At 44.6% G+C, this 12227-nt stretch overlaps 1 protein-coding gene across 1 annotated transcript in view; it reads right to left on the bottom strand.

Annotated features, from left to right (window-relative positions):
- Window positions 1-2813, bottom strand: part of ache (acetylcholinesterase (Yt blood group)) — a 28236-nt gene extending 25423 nt beyond the window's left edge. The window contains exon 1 of the mRNA XM_061030837.1: window positions 2629-2813. The gene's annotated coding sequence lies outside the window, so the exon portion shown is untranslated. The remainder of the gene's footprint in view (window positions 1-2628) is intronic.
- Between the last annotated feature and the right edge of the window lie 9414 nt (window positions 2814-12227).

The following is a 12227-nucleotide window of genomic DNA, read 5'->3' as shown; positions in this document are numbered from 1 at the left end:
CGTCTGTGATCAGGGTGAGAGGGGGTGGGAGGGGCCGTCTGTGATCAGGGTGGAGAGGGTGGGAGGGGCCGTCTGTGATCAGGGTGAGAGGGGGTGGGAGGGGCCGTCTGTGATCAGGGTGAGAGGGGGTGGGAGGGGTCCTCTGTGATCAGGGTGAGAGGGGGTGTGAGGGGTCCTCTGTGATCAGGATGGAGAGGGGGTGGGAGGGGTCCTCTGTGATCAGGGTGAGAGGGCGTGGGAGGGGCCGTCTGTGATCAGGGTGGAGAGGGTGGGAGGGGTCCTCTGTGATCAGGGTGGAGAGGGTGGGAGGGGCCGTCTGTGATCAGGGTGAGAGGGGGTGGGAGGGGCCGTCTGTGATCAGGGTGGAGGGGGTGGGAGGGGTCCTCTGTGATCAGGGTGGAGGGGCCGTCTGTGATCAGGGTGAGAGGGGGTGGGAGGGGCCGTCTGTGATCAGGGTGAGAGGGGGTGGGAGGGGTCGTCTGTGATCAGGGTGAGAGGGGGTGGGAGGGGTCGTCTGTGATCAGGGTGGAGGGGGTGGGAGGGGTCCTCTGTGATCAGGGTGAGAGGGTGGGAGGGGCCGTCTGTGATCAGGGTGAGAGGGGGTGGGAGGGGCCGTCTGTGATCAGGGTGGAGGGGGTGGGAGGGGTCGTCTGTTATCAGGGTGAGAGGGGTCGTCTGTGATTTTAGTTTTTGTTGGGACGCTGGTAGCCCAGCGGTTAGGTCGTGAACCCCATGTACGGAGGCTATAGTCCTCCAAGGGGGCAGCCCGAGCTCAAATCTGACCTGTGGCCTCTTTCCTGCATGTAACCCCCCACTCTCTCTATCTCTCGCCCTGATCTCTGACTCTATCCACGGTCCTGTCTCTACATGAAAAAACTGCGACGGACAGTTTGAGCAAACAAGCTTCAGTGATCAGCTCATTAAACTGTTCCTTCAAATGTTTTAAAGACGCTCCTCAAACCGGCCCCATGATGTCATTATTGTGACCATATTAATGTCCCGTCACTTCGCCCTGATTCAGGATTACAGCAGCTCACAGAGACAAAGTGCTCCCCCGAGGACCCAAAACTGCAGAGTCAGACTCACTTACAGATATTATCCCGTGTGCAGGAATGCTACTTTTAATAAATGAATAAAAAGCCGCAGCATTGATTAGTATTTGGCAGTGAGAGGAGAGCGGCATGCGGTGCCAGCTGTCAGAGCTGCATTAAGTCCTCGGAGTTATAGGAGGGCGTAAATCAGAGCAGAGAGGGAGGACAGAGTTTGTTTTAACCACTGTAAACACCCGTTCATCATCAACCTGCCTCTTATCTGTTCCCACACCTCAGCCAACACACAGCATCCCTGAAACGCTGTTATCTAACACACGCGCACATACACATACACACACACAGGTGGAGACATACACAAAAACGCACGCACACACACACAGGTGGAGACACACACACACACACACACACACACACACACACACACACACACACACACACACACACACTGGTGGAGAGACACGCGCACTCGCGCACACACACACACACACACACACACACACACACACACACACACACACACACACACAGCTGTGTGACTGATTAGAAGCTGCACAGCTTCTGTAAGGAGAGCAGGGATGTCACGATGTTTAGTAATCTGCTCTCTGAGAGGAAATAAAAACACTATCAGGGTAAATAATGTTAACATGAAACACTACACATACAATCCAACAAACGCTTTAAAAAAATATGGAATTCAACCTTTAAACGTGTAAATGTGCAGATCTTTGCAGAAAGATTAAATCTGAGCTTTCTGCAAAACCAGAGAACGTGCACGTCTATTACCGAGTGTGTGAGATACACTGACACACACACACACACACACACACACACACACACAGTGAACGTTTGTAACGAAAGAGGATACCAACAACACAAAGCAGCCACATGCGTCTCGCCATCGAGGCGCGTCACACACATCGATTTCCCAGAACTGTCTCCTCCAGCTGCAACCAAACACACGCGCGCGCGCGCGCACACACACATACATGAATTTGGCAATTTAATGTCTCTCTGTCATACAACATGAACCTGTTTGTGAGTAATGCAATCCTACAAGGCGTTCACTTGCTATTCCTGCAAGCTTGTTTGCAGTTTCAATACAATGTCACTGAAACTATTCTTTTTTTACAGGTTATATGGAAGCCGAAAAGACTCACTCCTCACGTAGATTCAGAGTTGATAACCATCCATGTCCAATGAGCCGTATGGATTATTACATGAGCGAGAAAACTCTAAATTTGTAGAAATTTGAATGGGATTTGGCGTGACGCTCTTCACCGCACGAACAGCTGCACCGCCTAACCTGGTACCGGTTCCGTGGATCTCGGGAAATGGACAGTTACCATGACTACCGTTGATGAAGCAAAGATTATAGGGCATCTATCTGTCACGCACGAGATAAACAGTGTGAGAACCGCACGAGCTCCATTAGGTTTACAGCTGTCACTGTAATGCAGAATCCCGTCTGGAATTCTACGAGTTTTATTATAACCATGTCATTCACATCTCAAAGTGTCAGCCGTGTTCTCGAGCAGCATTAGCAGCCAGAAGGACGGCTCCGGTGTTTCGGTCTTACCTGTCTACCCCTGCGAAGCAAACAAAGCGAGCTGCAGGTTCGTTTCTTCCTCTCCTCGGCTGAATTAACGACACCGGAGGTCGGTTGGTGGTTGAATGAAACCGTGTCCCGCAGGAGAGGAGCCTCCGGCCGGCTGTCAGGCACGAAATGTCGGTAGAGCCTCCTCCTCCCAGCAGTAGCGGCAGCGCGTTTAACGTCCACTCGACCGGACCGTAAAGCAGTGACGGCAGGGGGAGACTGCTGCTGCTAAATACTGCCTGTAAACATAGTAAAGACGCGTCATCTCGCGAGAACAGCGGCGGAACGCTTGATTCCATACAGCACAGAAAGCCTGAGGTGTTAAATAATCTTTACACAGACTGCGAGTGTTTGTGATTCACTGAAGGAGATAAAAAATAAAACACTTAATTTTCTTTGTGTCAAAAAATAATAAATGATATAAGAATTCATTCTAAGCTCACAGCTGACATTTAAAATAACACATAAACAAAGAGATGAAAAATGAGGCCGACATAAAAAACTTTATCCATAAAGATGGAGCACAGAGTCAAAACTACGGGAGCCCAGAGGAGCCTGCAGAAGTAGAAAAAATTACTGAGGCTTGAAAGTAATAATTTATTTGAAATAGTTAAAAGTGTTTTAAAATAGCCTGAATGAATAAAAAAATTGTATCTAGAGGAAACGGCACCGGCATTGTTATTACGATATAATGACCAACTGGTTATCTCGGGAAACCCGAGTCGGATAAAATGTCCACTTAGGGCTTCCATAATAATGTACCAAATACTTTTATAACACATAAACAAACAATGATGTCCTCACAGCAAACATCAACATTATTATTTTACTTAAATATTATAAACATGATGTTGGTGCTGAAGATTTCTTTTATAGACTGTCAGGAAACTTCTTACCCCAGACTGTGACATCATCTATAGGTCAATGACAGGAAGGGGGAGGGGTCTCACGAGGCCGCCATGACGTAAAAAGAACGATACAACAGAGTCCGATATGCCAGTGCTTTTCAAAGTGGGGGTCCTGACTCAGGCAGCGTCACCAGGGGGCGCTAAGGGGGTTATGTTTTTTTTTTCCTGCATATTGAAATGTTTGTTTTTATTTTCTTTGCCAATCTTTAGATTAAAAAAAACAACAACACACTACTCTGGCCAATCAGAATCAAGCATCATCTACGAGTTTCAGAAAGTTGCTGTGCCTCCAAAATCTACCAACCTATAAAAAACAGGGTGAGAGGGGTTCTCTGTGATTTTAGTTTTTGTTGGGATGCTGGTAGCCCCACTAAAGAGTGGAGAAGAACATACTGGAGAACAGGAAACATAATGCAGCAGGTTCATTAGAGCACGGAGATGGTAGAGGTGGCGTGCAGACAGTCTATGGTCGTGCAGCGATCACAGGTAATAAACATTACCACCCCCTCCCACTCGCTCCAGGTGAATTCTCCTGATTATATCCTGCTGCGTTCTCACATCAACTCACTCTGACTTTCTGCAGAATAAATACGAGGAGGCTGGAGGAGAAACTCCGGGTGAAGAGAGAAACATTCAGCGGTTTGTCTTCACACGTGACGCTCAGCACGATGTGGAAGCACAGTGAGAGAAGCTTTCAGTTCAGGTGTTTAGATGAAGGCAGACTGAAGGAAACCTCAGAGGGAAATGTTGCAAAATTGTGTTTATTATTCTACGTCAATGTGTTTGAAATATCACAAAGACAGACAACAAAAAGATAATCATTTCCCATGATGCAACAGAATATTAAGTGTTTGTGAGACCCAAACCCCAGGAAGTACGTGGAGTACGTGAAGCCAGTTTTACATGGTGGCAGAACCTGATATTGCAGCGTCACATGATGCAGGGACAGAGACGACATAGTCGACATAATGAACTGATGAGATGAGACTCCCAGTGAGCATGTTCTGTGGGACCAGTAAAGGAGAAGTTCCAGGCACAGATTTGTACTGCTTCCTGTTGGACAGGCCGGTGAAAAACACAGGCAGTTGGCTTGTGCTAGCGTGCGTTAGCTTGCAGTGTAGGTACAAGCAGTAAACGTACACACTAAGTCCTGCAGTGAGTGGGCGTGGCTTCTGGGGGTGATGAGCCCAGGAGGAGGGGCCACGTTTGAATGTTGTGTTTGCAAACATTTCTACTGCGTCCATCTTTAACAATATCAGAACACCTGTTGCGGAGAAAACCTTCACTGGTGGTATTTACTATTCTATAAAACATGTCAGAGGTGTTACAGATAGACCTGCCCCTGCACACATAAACACTTGGTATCTGTCTCCACCCCCCCACCGTACTGATTTTTTAAACTGTGAGCGAAGACTGAATACAAGATTTACTTAAAAACATCTTTATGAACTGATGCACGAGGGGAGCGAGAGCGTGTCAGGGCTCCAAGGGTTAAACCTGAGTTTACAAGTGTTTACAAAAATGGGATTGGATGTCCTTGGCCACACACACACACACACACACACACACACACACACACACACACTCTGCCCCGGGGCTTTTAAAGGGACAACTGTTGTCTTTTTTTGGCTCTGGAGACAACAACTGTTCTGCAGAGCGTCCCCTCAGGATTAAGAGAAGTGGAGCTCAGAATAGAGGAGAAGCTCTCAAATGACCACGACAAACCTCAAACACTGACAGTCTCACACAGCATGCATCAAACTATCACAATCACCACAATGTGTAGGCAAACTAAGTTAGAGGCAGTCATGGCAAAAAGTCAGCCATGGAAACCAAACGAGGAGCAGACTATTGAAGTTCCAGCACTCAGATCATTTAGGATCTGTAAGTCTGCAAACCTGGTGGAGTCTGAGTCTACATATTAAATAAAGGTCACATATTCTCCTCCTCTTCTTCAGTTTAAATAAGTCTCAGAGCTCCTCAAAACATGTGTGTGAAGTTTCTTGTTGTAAATCCACTCTGATCCTGTATTTGATCATGTCTATAAACCCCTCTATTTCAGCCCTGCTCAGAACAGGCTGTTTCTGTGTCTGTACCTTTAAATGTAAATGAGCTGTGTCTGACCACGCCCCCTCTCTGGAAGGGCTCTCAATAACATGAGATTACTAAAGATTAAAACATGAATGCATTCATTTCAGACCTTAATCATGATTAACTAGGTCATGCTGACAGTGCTAGTATTTTACATAACATGTGACCAGTGTGAAAATAAAAGAAATCCTAGCAGTAGAAAAAGACGAGTTTGGAGGAGAGCATTTTAAAAGTATTTTTTTGGTAAAACCCACAGCCTGTATAAAAACAATCTTTGGTACTAAAGAGGAGTTTTGAAGCCCAATGATGGCGGTCACCATGTTTGAAATGCTGACTCTACCTTTAAATTAATCAAGAGACAAAGAAAGGGGTGGGGCTGAGGGCGGGGCTTTAACATCCTTACAAACAGCTACAACATGCCTACCTGTCTGTCAACTAAGCCATGCCCCTAATTATACATGTGTAAAAAAAGATGTAAACTAATTTAACCCTGTACAGGATGTGCCGATAACAAAATGAGTTAGAGAGATCAAAATGTGTTTTGTTCCAGGCTGTAAACATGTTTATTTCTGCTGTAAAAAGGGACACTGTAATATGGGACCTAATGAGGATTGACTCACTTTTGGAGCCAACTTCAAGTGGACACTCGAGGAACTACAGTTTTTTTGCGCTTCTGCACTGTCTTCATTTTAAAACCCCAGAGGTTTTCTGTTAGTAAGAACTAAAGTAAACTATTTTGTGCATGAACAAAACCGAACTGCAACAGTTTCAGGTCTCTCACATTTTGTGAATGTTTTGATGATTTTTTGAGGCCCGTCGTGATCAGGGAAGTGAAAGTCAAACACAGCTTCATATGAAACCTTCTCAGTGAGCATGGAATCATCTGGTGTTTCTCCTGTTGTCCTCGGCTAACAAGGTTTGTGTTCTGCAGCGTTCTCTGAAAACAAGAGGAGAGGAGAGAAAGGGGGAGGATGGAGGAGACAGAGAGAGGAGAAGGAGGGAGGATGGAGGAGAAGGAGGAGAAGGAGGAGAAGGAGGGAGGAGAAGGAGGAGATGGAGGAAGGAGAAGGAAAAGGAGAAGGAGGGAGGAGACGGAGGGAGGAGATGGAGGGAGGGTGGAGGAGAGGGAGGCAGTAAAGGGTAGATGGGGAGAGGAGGGGAGGAGGAGGTACTGCAGCAGAGACATTTTAATCAACTTAAGTGCCTTGAATCTGACCTGTCTCACCTCTCTTTACTCTCTCCTCAGGGTGTATTAAACACACACACACACACACACACACACACACACACACACACACACACACGACACACACACACACACACACACACACACACACACACACACACACAGCTGTAGAGATCTGTTACAGGAGCAGCAGAGGACAAATATTTAGTCTTCATGAGGCTGCAGCTGTCCTGTCCATCAGTGTCGATAAAGTTTGAGTGAAAAACATCCTCCTCGCTCCGTGTTTAATTGGTGTAATAAATTCAGTTATTCGCCTGATAAATAATCGTGTCTTTAAGCCCCGCCCCTCACTGTCACACACTGAGTCTAATGTGAAGACACTCCCGTCTTCATCGTCGTCGTCTTCCTCAGTGACAGACAGAAATATCACCACAAGGGGGCCGATCACTTAAAACATAATAATTTATTAGAGCAGCTAAATGTTTTATAAACCAACATGTGTCTGTCTGAAGTACAGCTTTGACAAACACTAACAGGGGCGTGGCCTTGAAACAACCAATCACCAGAGCATATCTAGGGGCGTCTCCAGGATCTCTGGGCCCCACGAACAGATCTCACATTGGGCCCCTCCCCAGCCTAAGATCTGACTATAACCACACCTCCATTACACTAATGAGCCATTAAAAGGTTTAAATGAAGGTCGTCAACATTTCCAACGTTTATGATCACGAGTATTAAGAAGTACCAAATCTTCAAATAAACATTTATTTTATAATACAGGCGTGTAAGAGAAGTATGAGTCTTTGATAAACTGCAGTCAAACTCCTTCAAAAAAAATATTAGCAATGCAAAAACAGGTTGCCAATGTTTTGTGCAATTTAGGCCTTTTCAACTCTAAACTGGAGACCTGCCGATAATCTCTGATACGCAATGTGATTCATAGACTGGAACACGAAGGTTACGCCGTCGCGGAATCAATATGAACGCACAAAGACGTGATGACTGCTGAGCTTAGTTTTGGCACTTTTATGGAAACGCAGTCTGAAAAGGTCTCATGAGTCCAGAGCCTCGGTTACAATACTGTGTTTCCAGGGATGATTCTTCAGAATGATTCAAGGTTTAAAGCCACATCATCACCTCCTTGGAGACCAGCAAGAGTAGCAATCCTCCCCATCTGACATCTTCAACAGAACAACATATGTTATCCTGCAGAAGGCCACAAGGTCATTGGAATCAAACCCCCCGAGAGCATGATGCTCAACAATCAGTCTGTTGGACTCATAAAGCTCGTATCATGACACCCTGGGGGGCCTCACACCCACGAAGGAAGATTAGTCTGGTCCAGGGACGGTCTGCACTCGGCCCACACCAAAACTGTTTTTGTACCAGGATGTAAACATGGACCTTTTAATATGGGGCTCTATGGGGACTGACTCACTCCCGGAGACAGACTCTAGTGGACACTGGAGGAACTGCAACTTTTGTCACTTGGAGGTTGCTGCTTAGACAAAGGTTATCTGCATTTTAAAGTCAAAAATAGTAGTGTAGCTTGAAGCTTGAGTCGTTGGAATAATTTCATTTTCTGCTTCTCAGAGTAAAGAAGAAGTCGATGAACTAATACATTTGCATCTGCAGGCACTGAAATGCATCCAAAACCAAAAAGTGCACAATCCAGATTAGCTTTTACTCACTGGACGTCTGATTTCAGTGAATATCTGCTCTTCTCTGATTAAGGCTGGAGGCAAACAGAGGACGATCTGACATTGTGAGTCCACTCCACACTGAGTGCATCTACACACAGACACACGCACACACACACACACACGCACGCACGCACGCACGCACGCACGCACACACACACACACACACACACACACACACACACACACACAGAGCCAGTTCCTCTTCCTCCCCTGTCAAATTAATCTCATTCTGTCCTCTTCTTCTTCATCCCTCTCTCCCTCTTCTCTGTCGCTGCAGCGTCTGTCTCAGCATAACGGCTCTCAGAGAATTAAGAAGGAGTCATTCAGCACCAGCGCTTGTATATTACATAATCAATACGGTCTGCCCTAAAAGTGCAGACACTGTTCACTGTCATCGACACTGCTGCACACAACCATCCATCCATCTGCTAAATGGACCAAACCAAACGTTCATCCATCTGCCAACCATGAGGAACAAACTTTGTTTCTTTGCTTTGTGTTTGTAACCACAGACAGAAATAAATAAATATATATATATATATATATATATATATATTTTATAGAATCCAATTGAATCTTGAATCGTATTGTTTCGTATCTTATCGCCAAGTAACGTATCTGCGGTATTGCATTTTGTCGTATTGATACGTAAGAACTGATCGTATCATATCGATGGTAATTTAAGACATCATAAGTGAAAAACGTAGCACAAAGTTACATATCCTGCAATTGAATTGTATCGTACTATTTTGTATTAAAGGAAAGCCCCTAAAGATGGTCCATCTCATTTAAAGGGGGTCCCAGCACAAAAACAAATTAATACACAATAACAGCGTTATCATTCTGACTGTTCAGAGGCGATGCATGAAAATTACTCTTTTTAACCGCATCTATAAGCTGTGATTGGTCAACTTTCATTCTTTTATTGGTCAGCTGTTGACTCAAATCACACCGCTGACATTTTCCTCTGACGTCCCGCTCCGGGTGGGAAGCTGAAAAAAAAGATATAGTGTCATATGGCATTGTTGCTAATGGTTTAAATGAAGGATATGTGAACAGACTTTTCATAATTTTAATCCCTTTATTTTGTTTAGCGCTAAAAACTGAAAGTGAAAATCAGGATTTACATCATACCGTCATTACTCGAGTAAATGAAGAAGCTGTAACACAGAGAAAACAATAGAGTGAGGAAACAGTCCAGCTTCTAATTCTAAGTGACTTCAGTAATATTTTCACAGATGTTGTGTTCCTATAAAATCTGTTGGAGTCACCCGGTTGAACATTCTGAAAATGCTCTCTGCAGCACCAGCGTATAAATACATCTTTACACTGCGGTCCAGAGTACTCTGCTTTGATTTTATTGGCCATTATTGCTGTCAGCTCTTTGCGCACCGACTGTTAATGCATCCCCCTAATAACACTCTATCTTATGTATGTTTGGCCCCAGAAACACAGAGGACAGAGTCCACGTCTGGAGGGTTGGATTATGGAGATCAGGTCAGTGAATGATGCTAAAAAAGCATCTGTTTTATATTAGATACCACCATTTATTTAATCACCCACATCCTTAGCAGTTTTCCTTTTTAGGGAAAATGAATTTCCTTGTTGAGCATGTCAAATAAATTTCACTGAGCCAACAAAACAGTGAATAACTTCTGTTGAGTTTTGGCAGGAACAGATGCAAACTCAAGGCCTCGCTTACTATTGACTTCACACATCACTCCCACTGCTGGGCATCATCGAGGACAACATGAAGTAGAAGAGAGACCTCATGGTAGGCTGGAGGCTTGGTTTGACCTTTGGGATGACGCCTTCAGGTGCATGAAAAAAAACGTATTTGTTAGCCAGTTTGCAATCTCAGAACCCTTTGGCAATCCCCGTCTACCTTCATCTGATGATAAATGCCTCATTGCTCAGTATGCTTAATATTTGCTTTTAATTAAAAACAAAGAAAAGAAAAACAGGTAAAGGAATCCTGTCCTGGTCTTAGCAGCAGCTTTAAACCTGGAAACTTTCCCCTCGACACGTCAGATATTGGTTTTTCCTCCACCACTCGTGTTGACAAAGTTGATGTCAGAAATCCAGCCCCTTGATTTTGATTGGTCGGTGAGGGAGAATTGATGAGGGTGGCGGTGTCAAAAGTTGAAAAGTTGGGAGCTTCAGTGGACTAGTGGTTGGTGCAGGTGCCCCATATACAGTGGCTGTGTTCCTCTTGGGGGGAGGCCTGGGTTCGATGCCTACTTTCCCGCATGTCATTCCCCACTCTCTCTCTCTCTTCCTGATTTCTGACTCTAAAGTCTGTCCTGTCTCTAAATAAAAGCTGAAAAATCCTCAAATTTAACCTAAAAAGGGAAGTTGAAAAGTTGAACTTGCCTACAAACAGCTGATGCTGAGGGCGTTTTCTCGTTCAGGAAGCAGAGCTTGAACACAGGCCCCCTAGTGTAATGCAAACAGCATCGGTCGAGGACAGAACCTTGTGGTACACCACAAAAAATGGACCAAGGCATCTATCATTATTTATCATACCAGAAACAGGGGATTACCTGATTATATTGTTTGTTAAAAAAGGGAAGAAATGGGAAGAAAAATATAAAATAAGGGTGTAAAATGCAGTTTGTACACATTGATGTTGCTGGAAACGTGTTCTGCATAAAATGAATGCTGTTGGCATTAAGGGGGAGGCAAATCTAAAATGGGAGGTTTTTGAAACAGGAAAGATTTGTGAAGAAGAGCTGCTGGGACTTAAGCATAGGACTGAGCACACCTGGTTTGGTTGCCAGGGCGCAGATAGTAAAAGACCCAAAACACCAGATATTTCATTGATGATCAGTAATAAGAATCATGTCTGCCAGTGAACTGTGTTTCTGTGTCTTCTCTCGTGTCGGTTTCTTTCAGGTCGACAGGTTTGGACGGAGACGGAGAAAGAGCAGTCCACCGTGAACACTGAAACATCTCCCTCTAATCTCTGATGGTGTTGAGCAGGCTGTGTGCTGCTGATCCAGACCTATTATCTAATTGCTACTGCAGCAACACTGACGGGGCATAACACATCAATTCCTCCCCCCCTCCTGCCTCCCCCCATATCTGCTGTGTAATTAGTTTTCCTCCATCTTTCACTGCTCACTGAGACGCTGCACACACAGAACGGGCTCTGTGAACATTCGAGGGTAAAATGAATCCTCTGTTTGGAAAGTTTACTGTCGAACAGCTCGGAAAGTCAAAGACTAAAACCAGGAAGAAGACCTCGATGCAGACCCTGAATCACCTGCTCCGTTTTATCAGATACAAAAATAACAAGAATCCCTTACCGAGACTTTGGTACGAGTAAACTATGTTTAGAAAAACTTTAAATAAGGGAGCCTAAAAACATTCAAACATTTAGAATATCCATGAAAGACTTTTGCAATCATCTTAAATTTAGGCTTCATAGGATACGAAACAGAGAGGATTTAAGATATAACCCTAAACCAAAGGATATGAAATGAAAGGTTATGATACGGAGAGATAGGATCAGATACGGTACCAGAGGGTTTATGATACGAACAGAAACAATACGTTAGGATACGATAGAAATCCTACGATACAGTCTGATCTGAAATGATATAAAACGATGGAACATGATACAAATGGATGTTATACGATATGAAACAATATGCAAGGATATATTAAAGTACGACTCAGTATGATTTTACC

This window comes from Labrus mixtus, chromosome 23 (genome assembly GCF_963584025.1).
Source record: "Labrus mixtus chromosome 23, fLabMix1.1, whole genome shotgun sequence".
In the NCBI taxonomy this organism is placed as follows: domain Eukaryota; kingdom Metazoa; phylum Chordata; class Actinopteri; order Labriformes; family Labridae; genus Labrus; species Labrus mixtus.
The sequence above is the reverse complement of the archived record's forward strand: the minus strand, read 5'-3'. Positions and strand labels throughout refer to the sequence as shown.